We start from the raw sequence: 21,148 nt of genomic DNA, 5'->3' as shown, positions 1-21,148 counted from the left end.
CATCTGGCAGAAGGGCATAACGAAATGGGAACCAGACTCTCAGTCAAGCGCCACCTAGAGCTGTTTATCCATGGAATTAACCTTTTGTGCAACATTTGTTTTGTGCTGGGATGGTGCTGTGTTTTTAAATTTACATTTCTCCCAGTCTCTTCTAAAGGTACCCAATTTTTGCTGATTCAGGACTTCACATGCCTGGCAGAAGGCCGTTCCGAACAGCTGGCAGCCTTGGAGGCTTGAAAACCCTCCCGTGGGCAGTCGAATCTGGTTCCCCGTAGATTTATGAAGCCACAGATGGGCCCTGGTGGGCTCATGTGAGAATCCCAGGCAGGCCCAACCCCCATCTGCACACTGAAGTTGTGTCTAGACAGAAGGCTAGGCACATTCACCTTCCAAATTCACTTTGAAACAGCTCAAAGTGTGAAGTGGATTTATTGCCACTGGAAGGCCTATAGCATGCAGGCAAAACAGCAGGGAATATTCAGGAAGAAAGATGGAAAAGATAGGGAGGGAGGGAAGGAAGGAAGGAAGGAAGGAAGGAAGGAAGGAAGGAAGGAAGGAAGGAAGGGAGAAAGGAAGGAAGGAAGGAAGGAAGGAAGGAAGGAAGGAAGGAAGGAAGGAAGGAAAAAGAGGGAGGAAGGAAGGAAGGAGCACTTATCAGAGAGAGTACATGCCAAATTAGCACCGAACACATGATTCCTCCATAACTGGTCTGAGTGTTGGTGATGGAGCCCCTTCTGAGTGTCACTGGCCATCGGATGGATTATCGCCTATGGCTCAGCTCCAAGAAGGAACAAGGAATCCTCCCATGTCAGCCTGGAGGGGGCCACTTAGATCATCTAGTACTAGACATGGTCCAAAAGGAGGTGGTGGTGGTTGTTATTGTTGCTGTTTTGCTCGGGTTTACGTGGAAACCCAAGATATAAACCAAATCAAAGAGAACTGACTCTGGTTGAAGTAGAAGTAAAAGGTGGCCAGGAACCCACTCACTGAGGCATTTCTTCCCCCTTCTCCCACCAGCACCCCACCTCCCTTCAAGTGGCCCATAAAAGACATTGAGGTTGAAACCAGGTGATCCGTTCGAAGGCCCAAGATGGCAAAAGGTCTAGAGGAGGGTAGTGACCCATCTATGAGTTAGTGGTAACACTGGGACCAGAAACAGGTCTCCTGTCTCTCCACCACATGCTTTCCTTTACATTCCAAGCTAGGTGTGTGCCCCGGCATCCTCACCTCCTGGTTCTACAGAAAAAGAATGTCAACTTCTATAATTATAGGAGAAGCAAAAGGAATCAAGCTTGGGGTTGGGATCCTCCCCATCCCAGGCACATATTCCCAGCTGGGTGACACACACTGCATGTGTGAAATATCTAAAACCACCTCTAGCCCCAGATTCAGACAACCAGACTTCATCTGGGTGCCATATGTCTGGTCTTAGAGATTTCATTTTGCAGTGAAAATATAAACATCATAATAAGGGAAAAGCTAAGCTCATTTATCCAGTCAATAGTTTTTCATGAAGGCTTTACTTGTAATTTATTGATTTTTCAAAAAAGAAAAGTAAGAGAGAACAACAAAACAATAGACCCCATGTTCTCCAGGCAGCATAGGGCCCGATGCCAGTGGTAGGCCTATCTTAAATAGAATAGAGCTTGACATGTTGAAAGATATATTTTAGTAGAGAAATCACTGAGAGAATGTTTTGAACAGATGAATAATGTGAGCAAAAGAAGTTCCCTGGCTTTTAGAAAACATCGTTTTGGAAGATTATCCAGACTTGCAATTTAGTACCAGATGTTGGTATCTGGAGAGACCCTGATTTGACACTTAGCCAGGAAATATGAAGAAAATACAAATGGTGGTTTCAAAAAAAAAAGTTAAAGAAAGAATTGCTGCAATGGCTCAGAATTCTGAGCAGCCCTGGAATGTCAGAAAACCAGAGTTAATTACCCAATGGGGCTCGAGTAATGTCAAGTGCAGCCTGGGTTCAGGAAGGTTCCCGAAGGGTACCTGAGGGTGAGGAAAGGGAAGGTTCTTTGGTGGGTTCCATGAGGCAGTCAGTGGCAGAGGAAGCCGGCCAGAGGGTATGGCCGGCCCTGTGATGTGGTTGCAGGGCCGAGAGGAAATGGCTCTCCCAACCTGCTATTACAGCAGCTGTGGTTGTGCCCAGCCCGACAGCAAGGCACTGGCAGAGAATACGGGAAGCTGGCTGACCCCAGCCATTAGCACAAGTGGGAACAGACAGCCATGCTCCCAAGTTCTGGATTCCAGGACACTGCGCTTGACAAATGAATACACCCATGTGCCCTGTATCCCCATCAAGACACAGAACATTTCTATCACCCCAACATTTCTCTCATGCCCCTTCCTGGTCAATGCCTCTCCATATACTCTAGTACACACAACACAAAGAACTGCTGATCTTGTTTCTGTCATCAGCAGATTAGATTTGCTGTTGTAGAACTTTATATAAACAGAATCATACTAGGGTCCTTTTTTTGTGTCTCACTTCCTTCACTCAGTATGCTTTTGAGATTCTCCTTTTTTTTCTTTCTGAATAGTATTCCATTGTATGGATATACTACAATACCATAATGTGTTGTTTATTCATTCGCCTATTATTGGGCATCTGGGATGTATCCAGTTTTTAGCTATTCGGAATATAAATTGCTGTGAACATTCCTGCTGGAGTCATTGTGTGGACAGGATTTCATTCTTTTAGAGTAAATTCCCAGGAGTGAAACTGGGTGATAATTCAGGAAATGTGTTAGATTATGTGTGATCACAAACACATCGAAGTTTTTTCCATCAAATATCTATTTTGATGTCTATTCTCTCATCTCCTTGAACTTGGGATGGCCTTGTTTTGACCAATAGAATGTGGCAGAAGCAATAAAGTATGTGCTCTATTTCCCAGGCTTGTAGCTTCTTCAATTTTCTTCCAACATTCTCCACATCATGTATGAAAACCTGGGCTAGATGACTGAATGGTAAGAGATGACACAGAGAGAAGCCCAGCTGATGGCCAGCACTACAGCCCTTGGATGTCAGTGAGGCATCTTAGATCCTCCAGTTCCTGTGGAGCTGTCAAATGACCTCAGTCACATGATTAACTCAGGGCAAGATCAGCAGAACTGCCCAGCGATGTCAGCCAACCCATAGAATCATGAGAAATAATGAATTCCTGTTGTCTTAAAAGACTAAGTGGGATGGTTTATTATGTAGCAATAGGCAACTGAGTCAAAAAGGGCCTTTAAAATTCTCCCAATCTCTCCAGTGATTGACTGTCCACTGAGCCTGTTAGGTACATTCACTACTTACTGAGGTACAAGGCAGCACCTCCCATTTTTGGAGAGCTCTATGAGGATGTTTTCCTACTATGGAGGCAGGCTTGGCCTCCTGGTGCTTCCATCCCTCGGTCCTAGTTCCCCGACGCTCACTGGAGTCCTAGAGAACAAATGCAACCCCTTAGCCACACAGAAGCACTTCAGCCATCTGGTCACCTTCTTCCATCCACAAAAGATCATCCTTCTCCAGGTTAAGCAATCCTAGTCATCAACCCTCTTCATTGTTGATGGAATGGAGGATGGTGAGCCCAGAGGGCTAGTCCTGTTAGGAAGCTGTTGCAATAACCAAAGGATGTCGTGAGGATCTCCTGAAACTTTGTGGCCATGGCCAGAACATCCCCAGGCAGGGGCTGGTCAGACCTGAAGAAGCAACAGCTGGTCAGCGTACAGGTGGCCTTCTGGAGAAGATAGTTTGCTGTGCTGCCGAAAGCCCGATGTGGCCTAAAGAAGAGGGCAACAGGGTACCTGGGAGGGAGGGATAGGACCTAGGGGTTGGTTCTAGAAAACATATCAGTAGATCATTGGGAATCTTTAGATGGAGCAAGAAGTGGAGTTTAGTGCAGAGAGAATAGGAGATATTGAGAAAAAAACAAAACAAAACAAAATAAAACAGATCATCAGGGGATATGCAAAGCAGAAGAAATAGTCAGTCAAGAGGACCCAGACTTTGGTCTGGTTTAAGAGAAATGAGGCCAGCAAAAAGGGCAAGCCAGTGCTCACTCATTGCTGTGTGAAGGTCCATGGTGGAAGCTGGAAGCAAAGGCCTGGGCCCAGAGGACAGACTCCCCTGAGAATTCTATGCCCTGGAGGAGCTGGTCTGTGGGCAGGGCAGGAGTAGCCCCTTGCTTTACAATATCCCCAGGCTGGCCTCTGCCTCCCTCTCCCCCTCCCCACTACCTTGTCTTGGGAGTCTTGGGCCACTGGTAAGCAAGCCTCCAGGCTTGCAGTAGAGAAGGCACCCATGGCTGTCGGCCTGTGTGTCTACCACAGTAGCCCTCGACTGCCCTAGGACAAACCACATTTCTTTCTGCTCTTTATGTGGTGGAGCATACTTAAGGAGGCCTCAATAAATATTTGTCACAAGAGCTTTACTGCAGTCAAACAGAAACTGCACGTTGACACTTGGATGAGACTACTTCAAGTTGCCCAGCTTTTCAGCCACCCAGCTTCTCAGCCACTTCTGGCAGGCAGCCTCCCGCCCCACCTCTGTGGGCCTCAGCAGTGGAGGGCGATTTCAGGGAGCCTCCCTTGGACTGGCATGTGGAGGGTGAGTCTGTTGAGGACACAGTGCATCATAAGCGGAAGAACTGGAAGGTGTGTTCAGGACCTGACTCATAGCAGATCCCCATGCCCTCTGAGACTCTGCTTCATGGTAGTGGGGGCCGGGGGTTGGGTGGGAGTGTCTCCCCAAAGCCCCCAGCCCAGACCACAGGCTCAGAAGCCCAGAGAGCAAGTAGCTATGGAGAAGGAAGGTAAAGCTGGCTGTTCTGTGGGAAGACCAATGCTTTCCTCAGGTCATGGGGGAAGGAGGCTCCACAGGACGCCTCCAGGGGAAACAACAGTGTACGGCATCCTGGTGTCTGAGCCAGCGGTGCAGGAGGCAGGAGACCAGCCGGACAGGAGCGATCTGAGTTCAAGAACTAACTCCTACCCAGCGTACCTCCTTCAGCGTTTTTCATAAAAATGTTATCCGTTAGCTTTTCTTGGTTAGTCAATCATGATGTCAGGAGCTACTGACCACACACTCCTCTTCCCCCACCTTCCCTCTGAGATTTTACATTTTCACATCACAAATGATTTTCCCCTCGGATCTGGAAATGAGAAAGTAAATTAGCAAATGATCACAGACTTATCATTTCCCCTCTCTTTCTTTAGAAAACATATCAGTAGATCGTTGGGAATTGTTAGATGGAAATTACAGGAACACACAACATTTAGAACTTAATGAGGTGATAAAGGTTAGATCAGACAAGCCAGGGAGCTTGGACTGTGTGTGTGTGCTGAGGTGTTTGTGAATGACTGGGAGAGAGGCCCTCCTTGAGGTCACTATTACCACTATTTGCCTCAGAATGTAAAGATATCTTTAAAAGAGTCAAGGTGAGTAGAAAGGCAGCTTTTTGTTTAGGATGAGCTATTATTTTTTAATCTAATTCTAAAAAGTCAGGCCATTCTATAATATGGTGAGGGAACGAAAGGGACTTGGTAAAAGTTATGCCATCAGAATGTCGAATTATCAAATCTAAAGACAGATTTTGATAGCAATAAAGATGAAAAATATCCTCCAGGGAACCAAAAATCTTTGAGATGAAGAAACTGAAGCCAGGAGTGCATAAGTGGTTTATCCAAAATCAAAGGCACTTAATTTCTTTGCTTCCACACCACAGAACCACCGCGCTTCCAATCGGAGGGCACAAAATCCAATTTATTTCCTTCAGTCACAGAAGGGCCAAGAACTATCCCATCACCAGGAAGTCGGCCAGTGACTGACAGTGTCTAGCTAGCTGCTTCCATGTTCTCCCCACCAAATGTTACAGCAAGATAAGGGTTAAATCAGACAAGGATCGAGCCTGCAGAGGTGCACATGAACCACCAGGGAGAAAGGCTCTTATCTTGATGGCAGGGGTATTTGGTGCCCTTTGCATAACCCCAAAGCCTTGAGTCTGACAGCAAAGTTTGCAAAGACTGTCTCCAGGCTGTAGCCTCCGCAAGTGCTTTTGCAAAGATTAGGCTGTTTGATAAACAGATAAACTTGGAGCTGGAAGGGACTTTAGAGTTTACCCAACTCAGCTCTCTAGACCAGTGGTTGGCAAACTGCGGCTCGCGAGCCACATGTGGCTCGCGAGCCGCGGTTTGCCGCTCTGTTGACTAATGAGTTTGCCAACCACTGGGATAGGGGCTTAATCACAAGGAACAACAACAGACTGTAATTATTGGAATCGAGAGTCTAGGTCAGTGGTCGGTAAATTCATTAGTCAACAGAGCGGCAAACCGTGGCTCGCGAGCCGCATGTGGCTCGTGAGCCGCAGTTTGCCAACCACTGCTCTAGTTTTTTTTTTTTTTAAAACAGAGGAGGAAGTTGCAGCTCAGAGAGGAGGCAAGAATCACCCAAGGGCCCACAGTGACTTATGGGTATAAGAGGAGGCAAGTTGAGAATGCAAACTTGGCCACTGCTTTGCCTCCCCTGGGAAAGGCTGGCTTCGCAGAGATCCCCAGAGCATTCCTTCAATCCTGGGCCACCTACTTTCTCCCACCATCACCCTCAGCTCCATCTCCAGCTTTGCCTTTGCTGACTTTGCATAAAGGAGAACTGGGAGCATGAAGAATTATTATGGCTTTTGCAAATGAGTCAATCAAATCTCAGTTTAAAAAAGTAAGAGTTTCTTAAGCAGCACCAGCTAAGGAGATCACTCTTGCTAAACTCCAGTTCCTGGACCCATCCCAGGGTAGGTGCTCGGGGAACTTCATATTCAATAAGCTCTCTGGGTAGCTGTGCTGACCCTTTGTCCCTTAGCCTGGCATCCAAGGCTCCTCATTGCCAGGCCTTAATCAGCCTTTCCTGCCTGATTTCCTGGTCTCTGCCCATCACAGCCCTACATTCAGCCTCATGGAAGTTTTCAGTGTTTAATAAAATTGCATTCATGGCAGTGGAAGCTGCCCATTACTGCGTGCCTCTAAAGTATCACAGGAGTGTCGTCTCGTTGCTGTCCTCTCTGAAGTAGGTGAGGGCACCATCCCCATTTTCAGTGGAGACTGAAGGTGATAACTTGTCTGAGGGCACAGAGCCCAAAGCCCCACCCCAGTCACTTCCCAGCACTGTCTCCGGGAGCTCAGCTTTTGTGTTTCTCACCTATATCATTGCTGACATGATTTCCTCATTTAAAAAAGCAACAACCATATGGTGTATTTATAATTACAAGTGATGCCTTATTAAGCATAGTCCTGGCTTTGCTTTTACCCAGCATCATTGACATGGAAGCCTCCATTTACAACTGTATACCCGTGGTGATTAGAAGCATTCTGGCCTTTAGCTCCAGATCTGGCAAACCTTGCTTCCCCTCCATTCCCCAGCGACCTCCAGTGTTTAATTTTACTCTTGATGGGGACCTTCAGTCTGCAGCTCTGTGTCATGATAGCAGGTGAGTTGGCAGGTGGCGGTGCATTCCTGAAAGTCACCCTTACATCAGAAAGGCTGGAAATAACTTCATTACACAGGAGAGACAGCAAATCGCGTAAATATATCCCAAATTAAGGTAACCCCAACTCAAGGTCCTCTTGGCTGGAGTTCACAATTGTTCTGAGACCAACTCTAATGTCACTTAACAGCCCTCGGGGTATGATGGTGGGGGGGGAATCAGAGTGGAAATTGCATTCTTAGCCAATGATGGTTAAAATATCTGATTTCTGCAAATTTTACAAAGACAAATGGCAATGAGAACATTGTGGAAGGGCCTGTACTGATGAGAAGCTTAAACGTTAGCTTCCCTGTGGATTCACCTTGCCCTTGAAGAGAAGGACTGCCCACTCTGCCTGCCTGTGTGAGAGGGACCTGGCCAGTGCAGCCAGAGAGTTAAATCCAGAGAGAGTAAGCCTCCTTGAGTCCACAGTGTTTTTCTCTCTGGAATAACCTCAATAAACTCTAGGCAAGAAGTTGGTTACAGAGCAAAGCCTTGACGAATTCAAATACAAAGGATGATGCAGAGTACTGCTTAGAACATGTTGGCCTTATATCTCAGTCCTAGTGTTGAAAGTCCTCTGCTGTCATTTATAATCCTCATGACATTCTCCTAAAGCAGGTGGGTGGCAAGGATAATTCCAAGGTGTTGGAGCCACGGTTCAAACAGGTCCAAAGTCTAGCAAGTGAAATACAGAGGTGGGGGGCAAAGTAGGTCTACAGTTGTAAGTAGATGAAACAGAGTTTATTCTTGTATTATTACTTATTAGTTATTGTATTATTTTCCAATACAAACCACTGTAGACCTAATTTTGCCCCACCCTGTATAATCAGCAAGGTGTAAGGAGAAAAAAAGAAACCAAATATTGAAATTTTCACTTTGGGTATGTTTTCTCTTTGCCCTAAATGCCACATAATGCTTTGTATAATTGGGCTACACAATGTAATGGCAATATTTTCACTGGATTGGTGACAACTACATTTAGAAAAGGCAAATTTTTAAAGCAATTAAATGTTGTTGGCTACCTTCTTAACATATTCTGTTTTATCTTCTCAAAGGGATTACAGAGTAAAATAGCTTAAAGATGAAAGAGTGTGATTTTTTCCATTTAAGGAGCCGTCCACTGTTTCTGTTGGCCAAGAGATCCTTGATACACATCTGAAGATAAATAGTTAATAAAGGTGTTTGGATTGCAACATCTGTTGCCATTCTTGGAGGCTGGGACTTAATTGCAGACTAGAGCATCAAATCTTCAGAGGGTTTGTAAGACAGAGATTGATTGGGGTCACCAGGTTACCCAGAAGTAAAATCCCAATCCTTATCTTTAAAATGCAGTGTCCAATTGATTCTTCCTGGATCATTACACACAGCACATGGAGGTAGGGCCAGGAGAGGGGTGCTCAAACATTTTCCTTTTCAAGATACTTGCAAAGTAAACCAGAGTGGTGCTTTGATTTTGGCAAAGAGTCTCAAAGCAACGTGCCAGCTAAGGCTTAGAGATGGAAGCAACGATGTTACTAGTATGTTCATGAATAAGTACAACTCCTGCTTTTACATCTGATGGAGAGGGCCCTGTCGGCTTCCCACCTTAAAGACCAGACCACAGATGCCAAATCTGTCCAGCCAGGGGCAGCAGGGGAAAACCACAACCTGTAAATCAAACCCCGGGGGCCCTACCATTAGCAATCTATAAAGGCAAAAGAATAAGTGAGATGCTTCTATGATTAAGATGTGATCAGCTTCAATCCCCAGGGGCCACTCTTCAACTGAGTCCAGAGAGTGGGTACTAGTCAGGCTATGCCACTAAGTTACCGTGTGACTGAATGGTCACCTCCCTTCCCAGCTGCCCTGGCTTCATCTTTAAAATGATGGAGAACTAAAACATTTTCAGTGTTCTCAGAATTTGAACTGGAAAGTCCGTGTTCTTTATTTTCATTCGCATCCACACTCTGGGTCTCACCTGAATACCTTTCCTGGGGCTGTGGCTCCTCAGTTTGAGAAAATACAGGGGTAAATTCGTTGTCGTGTTTTATATGCTTAGGAAAGAAGAGACATTCAACCGTCTCCTATTTACCTTTTCTCTTTGGCACATAAGAGGCCAGCATTTACAAGTTAGGATTCCAAAAGCCAAAAAATACCAGAATGAGCTTCCCTGAAGAATCCTAACAGCCTCAAGATAGCACGAATTACCCTTTCTTATTCAAGTAAGTGATTTTACATTCATTTACTAGTATATTTCACAATAGTCAAGTCAGAAATTGAGCGTCCTGTTACTAGGATGATAAATTTGTAACATCCAAAGTGCAGTACTTTATATAAAACAGAAAACATTTTAAGCAGTTCTGTAACAAAGTTTACTAAGCCTATTTGTGATATAGTTGTAATGTACAGTATTATTTTACTTTTTAATTTTTTTATTTTTTTTATTTGGAAAATGCATTTGGAATCATTACATAATTTTGTCATTTGTTAAGGCTATCCCAGCCTTAACAAATCATTTAGAAAGAAAAGAAACATGAAACCTATTCATAGTACAGCTGTGTGCTCCTTTACACACACACACACACACACACACACACACACACATATACACACACACTAACACTCCTAGACTGATTCCTCCATAACTATTCATATTTCTCTGGTCTTTGATCACCTCATTTGGCTCCTACACATTTTTAGAGGTTTAGAAGGGATAGAAATTGCTTGTTTCCAAAGCTAGGATGCTTTCTGCTGCCTGGTCACCCAGCACTGTGTTTATGCTGAAATTGCATTGTATCCCAAGAAAGAGGAGACATACTGAGGAGACCGCTTGACTTTAACTACCCACCCCCCCGCTTTTTTCCCAGCCAGGGTGCTACAGACTGGCCCAGGACAGAGTTTAGCATATTGTACCAGGCAGCGAAAGAATGGAGTCCTGAATGCTTGTACTAATCCTCTTCTATACTAAATAAGTCAAGCTTTGGGGGTAGGAATGGGAGGAAAATTATATAATTTGAGTTAATTGGTTTGGTGCTACCCAAACCCCAGCTGTCTTGAACAAAATTCTTTGGTCTTTAAGACCCAATTAGAGACATTCAGCTGATGTAAAATAGATTTTATTCTTTTTTTCAAGTCATTGTCAAGAGACTCAGCCTCCATGCCATACCAAAAAAAAATATCCTTTAAACATAGACTTCCCAAAAGCATCCTGAAAACATGTCTAGAAATAGGTACACCTAAAGGCTTGGGAGGATACAAATATATGCTAATGAATTAGTTTATTTCACAAGTTCAAGGATGCAACCTTGAGCCATCAGACAGGAACTCCTTTTAACAACGGTACAGGTACTCTAAAATGCATATTAGCTAATCAGATTGAGCAAATGGCCCAGCCTCTATCTTTTTTTCCTAAATGGAGATTGGTTGGACAGGTTTGAGAAATTCATGCTTGGCCTTCCGAGATCTGAGAGGAAACCACATGTGACCTCCACTTGAATGATCAATGTATAAGGCATGGCTCTGGTGTCATGAACTTGCAAGCAGTAGCATTTTGAATTTCCAGGTATGCAGACAGCAAGAATGGTGACATGTTTAAAGTCATCTGAGGGGCACTGGCTTCTCTGTCCAGCCGATGATGCTTGAAATCAGTTTTTGCGGATGACAACAAAAATCATCCCTCTTGTTAAGATCCATGCAACCCAGAAACAATTAGAAATGAGAATCATAAACTGTAGAGGTAGCACCTGTGTTTACAGAATCACTGCTTGATTCAGCAGTTCTTCAGTTCTGTTATTTCCCTTATTTCCCGAGACAGCACCATGTGCACAGAGCTGGAAAGGAAATAAAATTAGGACCATGTCCTTATCCTTAAAGAACTTTCATTCATACAGGGGTGGGAGTGAAGGAAGGGGTTACAGAAACAATTGTAAAATCTGAGCAAAACAAAGGAAGGTTACAGATGTACATGCTAGAGGGTAAGAGGAGGAAGGGACCTCAACTAGTCAGAGATTTTATAAACAAAATGCTGTTCAAGCGAGGTCTTAAAAGCTCTCAGTGACTCCAGCAGACTTGAGGATCACTTACAGCTTTCAAGATTCCTCTTGAAGATCGTTTTGTTGGGGAGGTTGTCCCAAACAGAGGGAACAACACGAAGAAAGGAATGGAGACAGGAAGGTTTGAGTGGAAAGTCTGGAAAACATTGAGCAATGTCATTGAAATGCAACCGAGAGCACTTGTGAAGCACGTGAAGCTTGGGTCTGGAGGACTAGGTCAGGTGCAAACCCGAAGCCTCGACTACCAGGTGAGAATTTGTGCTTGATTTTAAAAGCAAAGGGGAGCCATCTAAGGATCTGGGCTGTGGAATGGTGAGATTAGAACAGAGCTTTCCCCGGGGAGGCCAGGAGAGCAGTGGGCTCTGTGGGAAAAAATAATTTATCCTGTGGAAAACTAAGGCATGCTGTCTTCTATAGCCAATGAAAACACAGATTCTGAGGTCATCAAGATATTTTCTTGAGAAGTGGCTTTTATTCATTTGAGAGATATGATTGAGCTGTGTGCTGGGCACTGTCCTGGCCTTTGCCAAATAAAACAGACTTAGGTCCCTGCCTCATGAAGGAAGTGATTAACTCTCCCTCAGTCCTCAGAGTCTCCTTCAAAAACAACAGAGGTGAGAGCATCCACAAGTGCAGCCCTGTCCTCTAGACCTCATAGCTGCTAAGCTATTGCCTAGGTTAGGAAGTACCAAGGTCATGACATGTCTCCATGAAAGTAGATACCCTAAATCAGCAGTCACCAACCTTTCGGACCACCGATTGGCAACCGCTGCAAACCTCAAGGGACAGTACCTAGGAGTGGGACCATGGAAGGGGGCCTAGAAAAGCAGACCATAATAATCACAAAGAGGCAAGCAAGGTGCAGGCTATAGACAGCTAAACCAGCCGAATCAGTGCACAAGGAGCAACATCAGGTAGGTAGGGGTACCCCAAAATCCAGAGGAAGTCATAGACCAGAAGTGGGAAGAACCAGAGCAGGAGCAGGTGAAATCTAGGGCCTGACCTTATACAATGAAAGAAGAGCAGTAACTCAGCAGCATGGAAAAGGGCAGCCATTGGAATCGGGTATTGTTTGCACAGCAGGAGAAGGGCTCTGGCTACAGACAGCTCTGCCCAGGCCCTGGGACGGGTGTCATGGACTTGGACGCATCAGGCCATTTGACATGATGCCCACAGACATAAGCGGTTGCCTGACTGCCTCCCTTGTCATGAAACTCTGCTTACCAGGTAAGATGCTGGTTCCAGTTGGTTTTCTTGGGGAGCTTGCCTACAAGGAAAGGATGGCTGGACATGAGTTTCTAATCCCCAGCAAAGGTCAATTCTACCCAGTAAATGGATGAATTAGAATTCTCCTCTACGCATCAGTTGCCTATATGACAGGCTCTGCGAACAGGATCTTCTCAGGGGCTTTGCAAGCGCTGGGCTCTGGAATAGGGTGACTTCGCCTAAGCACAGCCAACCCTTATAGAGGTTACTATATACCAGACATCACTGTGAGCACCTCACAGTATCATTCCATTTTCTCCTTACAACCACCCTATAAGGTAGCTGTCGTGATTCTGAGTTATGGCTGATGTTAGTTAAGTAACCTGTTTGAGGTGGCATTGCTGGTAAGTGGTGGAGCTGGGATTTAAGCCCAGGTCCTCCTGCCTCCTGCCTCTATTCTCCTCTGTTGTCCACTCTCAGCACTATTCACATGCAGTCCACCGTGGGGTAAGAGCATGTGGAGGTCCTTCAGTCTCACTCTAGCCTCACCTTAGCAGAAGCATTTCGTGGTAGTGAAAGACCCCCTGCATGCACACACAACATTGGATCCTTATTAGAACCCAAAAAAAGGCTGGGAAGGGGTCATCCTCCCCTTTTGACAGGGAAGATCCCAGATGCAGAAGACAAAGCAGCCTGCCAAGATGGCATGGCTGGCCCGAGAGAGACCTGCCTCCAAAAATTGTGTCTCTGACTCGCAGTGGGGGCTCTGTCCAATGGGCCTGTAGAAGCCAGGCGGGCGTGTTTCACTCATTGACAAAGCTGGTGCTTAGCTGAGCACCTGGGGTGTAGCAGGTGCTCAGGAAGACTGTCTGCATTCTGAGTCTTACCCTGACCTCTAGGGATAGTACCTAGGAATGGGACCTTGGCAGGGGGTCTAGAAAAGCAGACCATAATAATCACAAAACCTAAGGCTTGCTTAAGGCTGCCTTGGCCGAGACGTTTCCCTAAGCGCGTTGTGTGTCTTAACACATTTAGACGTCACAGCAGCCCTGACAGCAGCCACTACCTTTGCTCCCATCTTACAGATAAAGAGCAGGGAGGTTAGGAAGCTTCAGTAGATTGTCCAAGGCCACGCCACCAGTGACAGCAGAGCCAGAATCAGGTCCCTCAGCCTTCACAGTCATCCAACCACGTAACCACACCACACTGACCCTCAGGCCAGTGTTTCCTCCTGCCCCAAGAAACCACTTTCTTCCCAGTGTCCCTTAAGAGGCCCTCTGTGGGTCTCAGTCTCCCTGCCTTCAAAGTGAGGGGATTGAGTGCCATGCTCGTTAACAGTTTCTGATTTGCCAATAGATTCATGCTGACTTCCTGTGGAATATGGCCCCATGAAAACACCAGCCGCTGTCTTCACTTTTATTTATGCCTTGTTAGTGGTACATTCAGCAACAGTGTCGCTATCTGGAAACCAAGCAGGAAGCCCACGTATAACTCCTCTTACTTCTAAAATAGAGGTGTGGTGTCCTGAAATACAACCTGCTGAGATTAATTGTCATTAGGATGTGCCAGGAGCAGGGGTGGGGCTGCCTCTGTGGGGTCCTAATCGGAGCCCCTGTGGGAGCAGCCGCTCTGAATGCTGCTCATTAACTCCTCACAGGTGCACTGGCCCCACAGTAATTGGGCTCCTGTCAGCTAGGCCCATTGGGAACCACAGCTGGAGGGCTCAGCCAGGGTCCCCTTTTCTTTCTCTCACCCTCCCCCCTCGTTATTTATCTATTTACTGGGTCTAACAATTGGGAAGACTAAATTCTAAACAGCCTTTGTTGTTTCTGCTGCATCATCCTCTCTAAGTCAAAGAAGTGGAATTCAAAAGCAAAGCCATGGGGCATCCATCCCGGAAAGTTAAACAAGGACAGCACATTATGCAGGAGGCAGCTGATTGATGTTTCTCTCTCATCATGTTTCTAACTCTCTATCCCTGTCCCTTCTTCTCTGTAAAAAATCAATAAAATATATTTTTTAAAAAAAGGACAGCACATTATAGATAGCAGATAGCACCCATTTGTCAACACAGTGGAGTAGGGACACACTTGGATGACGTGCCAGCATGAAAGATGCCTACCCAGTGGGTTTCACCTGGGGGTAAACCCTCAGCAAAGCAGGGCCCCATCTCCTGGGGAAACAGCTTCAACAGCCAGGGAGGGCACTGCCCACTCTTAGATAAGACGTCAGCCTCACACACCTCCATGTGGTTCTGGATGTGGATCAAAAACTGGAGGTGATTCAGAATCCTTGAAGCAAAAAAAAAAAAAAAGGGAAAAAAAATCTCTGAGCCAAGCTCATACACTTATTCTTTCAACAGCATTTATTGAGCACCTACTCTGTGTCAAGTGCTGTTCGAAGTTCTGGGCTGAAAAAACAACAACAACAAAACAGATAGCCCTAGCTGGTTTGGCTCAGTGGATAGAGCGTTAGCCTGTGAACTGAAGAATCCCAGGTTCAATTCCAGTCAAGGGCATGTACCTTGGTTGCGGGCACATCCCTAGTAGGGGGTGTGCAGGAGGCAGGTGATAGATGTTTCTCTCTCATCGATGTTTCTAACTCTCTATGCCTCTCCCTTCCTCTCTGTAAAAAATCAATAAAATATATTTTTTTAAAAAGCAGATAGAAATCTCTGCCCTTATGGAACTTACATACCATGAGTTAGACAAGAAATAAACACACATTATCAAGTAGTGACAGGTACTATGGAGGGAAATAAAACAAGGTAAAAGATAGAGCTGGAAGAGAGGAAGAGGAGGTGATGTTTTAGATTGGGTGGTCATGGAGGTGACATTTAAATGAAGTAAGAATGTGATTCATGCAAGTATCAGGGGTGGACTGTTCCAGGTGGTGGGAATAGCATGTGCAAAGGTCTGCCGTAGGAGTGTGCGCTTGACATATTTGTGGGCCAGCAAGGAGGCTGCTATTGCTGATTGTAGTGAATGAGGGAGAATTTAGGAGATGCCAACCTCAGACCTTCTGCTTCAGGAAGAGATGAGAGCAAAGAATCCAACCTTATTATCCTGTGGAGCTGTTTGAATGAGCTATTGTTACTAAAATCTGAGCTCCGGGAATAAAGTGCATTTTGTTTTATTAAGAAACAAAGTACTATTCTTTCAACTGTGTATTTGTGACCTCCTCTTCATCAGCTCCCAGGAGACTTTCTGCACCCAAACCAAGTCATCCTGCTCTCCAGAGACCATTTGACTTCTGTTATGTGAGATAATTATTTCTTCTCCTTGTCAATTTGCAAGAAAAATAAAATGTCTCAGCAGTGGTGTGCTGGTAAATGCTTAACAACTGGATCTCTGGATAAAAGATAGATAGATAGACAGATAGATGATAGATGATAGATAGATAGATAGATAAATAGATAGATAGATAGATAGATAATAGATAGATACACAGACAGACATAAGTCTATTATAAATTTCATTGATATAAAGAATGTGCAACACAAAAAATAAAAACATATACAACACTACCATAAATTTCATATGGCCAATTGAGTCTCACAAGATGCTTTCACTGATTGCTGTAAAAACCTTGAATAGGTAGCCAATCTATGGTAGCAGGTGTCAAATGAGTCTCGTTCTGACATGAATGTTGGTGGATATGGCAGGTGTCACTGGGATGTGCACAGGACCAGGAACTGAGGGCTCCTGTTGTTGCAAGTCAGTAACAGCAGAATGATCAGCTCAGGGTCTTGCCCCAGGTCAGCAGGAGGCAACTGTGCATGAATCCAGAATCATAAACTCTCCAGCTCCATCATTTGCCAGCAGGGTGACCTTGGGCAAGTTACTCAACCTCTCCAGCCTCAACATCCTCATCTATAAAGTGAGACTAGTAAGCACACCAATCATCTAAGGTTAGTGTGAGGATTAAATGAGTTAGCATATATAAAGTGCTCAGACCAATGCTTGGGATAAGGTAAATATTCAGTAAATGATAGCTATTATTTATATGATAATAATAACAGCAACTATTATTAGAGAATAAAACATTTCTCTTGGCCTCTTCTGTTGGGGGATAAGAAGGAGGGAGGGAAGGATGGGATAGAGAAGAGAGTGGGGTAGAAGAGAAAGAGCACTAGTTGGGAGGACAGGAATATGTTCGAAGCCTGGCTCTACCACCTTTTAACTCCATGACTAGGACAAAAACACTTTCTCTCTCTGGACCTCAATTTCTTTGTCTGTAAAATGAGGTCCTTGGATTAGACGAGAGTTTCCTAAACTGATCTAAGTTTTTGGGAAGTGATTTTTTAAAATCTAGGTTCCCATGCACCACTTCTGGTGGTGAATTAGGCTCTGAAATTGTGGAGCCCGGGAATGTGATTTGTTTTTTAAGCTTTCTGGGTGAGTCTGATGCAGCCAGGGAGCATTTAGGAGCCACTGGATTCAATTCCAGGAAGGCAGGGACTGGGTTTCGTCCACCACTGCATCCTACACCTCTGGTATAGTGCCTTTATAGAATTGGCACTCAGTAAATCAGTTTGAATGGATTGAATGAATGAATGAATGAATGAGTATGCATCAACTTGACCTCTGCCTGAGAGTCAGGATGTGAAGCTAATAGTGAAGGCGCTCAGCCTGTGCAGCAGCTGGGATATACTCACTGTACTCACCCTTCATGAAACCTGGAAGTCCCCTGGGATTGTGGGATGTGCTTCTTGTCACACCCAAAGCAATTCCCCCAGAGAGAGGATTTTGAATCTAAATAACTTCCACAGTGCTCTGCTTGGGGGGTTTCATTAACCACATTTTCCAGGTGCTTGCTTTTAGAGAGAATGCTTTAGGGAGAGATGGGGAAGCATTTCTAATTTCCCTTATAGAATGATATGCACAAGCAGACGTGATGTCATTTAATTTTAAAAGGTGTTTGAGTTGGAAAAATGCTTCCAAAGTATTTTTAGAGGGTTTCATAAATGACTAATAAAATTTATATGTGAGTTATTATCTAAAAAATACAGTAATAGATAAAATACTTTTGAAGGTAAGGTTTTATGGGCTAGCATTATACATCCAGATTTCTATTTCTTTAAAATATAAATATGTGGATCTGGGTCCACCAGCTTTAAAGGAAAAAGTCCCTTTTATTGTAACATCTTCTTGTTTGCATATTTAAAGTTTTTAACTCAGACTCATCATTTGCTGGAGAGGTTTAAATTATCTATTTAATTGCTGGCTCTACAAAAAAATATATATCAGCTTAAAAACCATATCAGCAACCTTGATTTTGACTGATTTGCTAAACCTAAAAGCTCTCTTTTCCCCTCCTGAATAGTATTTTTCCAAAACTTTAGGAAAAACAGATAAGAGGTCTGATAATCCATGAACCTAAAGAGCACATGTTTCAAATATTAGTGAATATTTGGTGAAGTTGTTCCACCAATCAATTAAGTTTGGGAAACATTGAGTCAATAAAAATTTTCAATAGGACTTCTCAGAATCTTTAATATGGTAATGTGTCTGTGTTGCTCTAAGAAGAAAAATCAGGCATAACATTTCCCAAAAGTATTTGATCAGAGAACACTATACACAGATTACCATTGAACTTCTCATAGCCCTAGCATTCCTCAGAATACAGTATGGGATATTCTGTTCTAAAAAGAACTACTAAAGACTGAGTTGAATTTTTAGAAACTATGATACCTTTGTTTATGGGCTTGTTTGTTTGTTTAACACATTGAAAGACAAATGTTGTGAGAATCACCTAGTGATTTTTCTGAACTCATCAATATATTATCAAATCAAAGCCAGCATTGTGTAAAAAGGATAAACACATTAAGACCAAGTGAGTTTTATCCCAGGAATGCAAGGTTGATTTGACATTCAAAAAGCAATCAATTTGATTTACCAAATCAACAGAATCATAACAAAATGCTATATGTTCACTTCTAAAATGAAGAAAAGGCATTTGACAAAATTAAATACCCATTTATAATTTCTTAAGTCTCTCAACAAAGAAATAAAATGTCTGATAAAAGACAGCTATGAGAAACCTACAGTGACCGTCATACTTAATAGTAGATCATTGAACACTATCTAATATTAGGAACAATGCAATGATGTCAGCTCTCACCACTTTTATTCAACATTTTACTGGAGTTCCCAGCCAGTGCAATAAGATGAATTAGAAAATATAAAGATATTTTTTAAAAAAGAAGTAAAAGTTTCTTTGTTTATATATGACATAAATATGTATATTGAAAATCTTAAGAGATATATAAAGCTATTTATTACAACTAATTAGGAAATTTAGCAACACAGCAATCTATAAGGTCAAATATACAAATATACTAACAACAAACAATTAGAAAATAAAATTTTCAAAATGCCATTTGCATTGGCATCAAAATATGTATAACATTTAGGAATAAGTTTGACTAAAGATTTGCAAGACTATATTAAAATTATAAAATATTCATGGAGAAATATATATACATACAATTCATTAATGTATATATATGTACAATTCATTAATTGAAAGGCTCAATATTGTTAAGATGTCAATTCTTCTTCTCCCCAAATTGATCTACAGATTCAACACAATCCCAATCAAAATATCAACAAACTTTTTTTTATAGAAATTGACAAGTTGATTCTAAAATGCAAAGGACTAGGGTGGAATGGGAACTGGGAGGAGGGGGGCAATGGGGGAGAAGTTGGAGGACATCTGTAATATTCTCAACAATAAAGATTTTTAAAATAAAATAAAATATAATGCAAAGGACTAGAGTGGCCAAAATAATCTTTAAGAAGAAGAGCAAGATAGAGAACCCACAATATCTGATTTTAAGACATATTAACATTCTACAGCAATCAAGACAATGTTGTATTGGCATAAAGATAGATTTTTAAAAAAGAATAGAGAGTTCAGAAATAAAGTCACACATATACAGTCAATTGATCTATGACAAAACCATCAAAGCAATTCAATAGAGAAAAGAAAGTCTTCATTAAATGATGCTGGAACTATTAGATGAATACATGGGAAAAATAAACATCAACCCTTCCCTCACACTATACACAAAAAATTAATTTGAGATGATTTATAGAGTTAATCACAAAAGTTAAAGTTGTGCAGATGCTAGAAGAAAGCACAGAGAAATGTCTTTACAACCTTGGGTTAGACAAAAGTTTCTTAGATGAAACAGAAAAAGTACTAACTTTAAAAGAAAAAATTTTAAAATTAGACTTCTTCAAAGTAATAAACTTTTGCCCATTGAAAAGATGTCATTAAGAAAATGAAAATGAAAGACATAGACCAAGAGAAAATATTTGCTATACCTATATATTAGAAGAGACTTTTATCCAGACTATATAAAGAATATCTACAAATTAATAAGAAGACAAACCAATAAATAATGGGCAAAAGACTCAAACAGAAATTTTATGAAAGGAGATATGCAAATAGGTAATAATCACCTGAAAAGGTGTTCAACATCATTGGTCATCAGAGAAATTTAAGTGAAAACCTAATGAATTATTTCATACACATTTGAATGGCTAAAGTTAAAAATACTGACAATACCCAATGTTTGAAAGGAGGTAGAAATACCGAAACTCTCATCATACATTACTTTTGGAAATATAAGATGGTGCCACCACTTTAGAAAATAGTTTGTTGGTTTCTTAAAGATACACCTAACCTTTGACTCAGCCATTCCATTCCTAAGATATGGCCCAAGAGAAATAAAACATATGCCCACAAAAAAGTCTTATACAGAAATGTTTGTAATAGCTGTAGTCATGATTTTCCCAAACTGGAAACAACTCAACTGTCCATTAGCACAAGAATGGATTACATTGTGGCATAGTCATACAATTGAATACAGATTATATATAACAGATATTGAATGGATACACTCAATCACAGATGAAACTCAAAAATACAATTTTGAGTGAAAGATGTCAGGCAAAAAGAAGTCATATATGGTATTATTTATATGGAACTCAGGAATAGGGAAAACTAATCTATGGTAACAAAAATCAGAACACTGATTGTATGGCAGGTGGCTATTGCCCAAATGGGGCAGGGTCTTCTGAGTTAATAGAAATATTATATATCTTGACTGTTATGTGGATTATTAACAGGATGTGATACTTACACTTAAGATCTATGAACCTCACTGCATGTACATTTTACCTCACTAAAGTAGGAAGAGGCAGTGAAGAAGGAGAGAGTGAGAATGTAGAGGGAAAATAAAAAGACAAATTATACTTTACTTGCAAGCATGCATGCACACAGACACAGACAATGTAAATGTGTGCAAGAATGTTCATTGTGAACTGGGCCAATGTTGCACAGAGCACCAGGTACTTGAGATCCCTTTCAATACATATCTTCAACT

This window comes from Plecotus auritus (assembly GCF_963455305.1).
Source record: "Plecotus auritus genome assembly, chromosome: 2".
In the NCBI taxonomy this organism is placed as follows: Eukaryota; Metazoa; Chordata; class Mammalia; order Chiroptera; family Vespertilionidae; genus Plecotus; species Plecotus auritus.
This window is presented reverse-complemented; position numbering follows the sequence as displayed.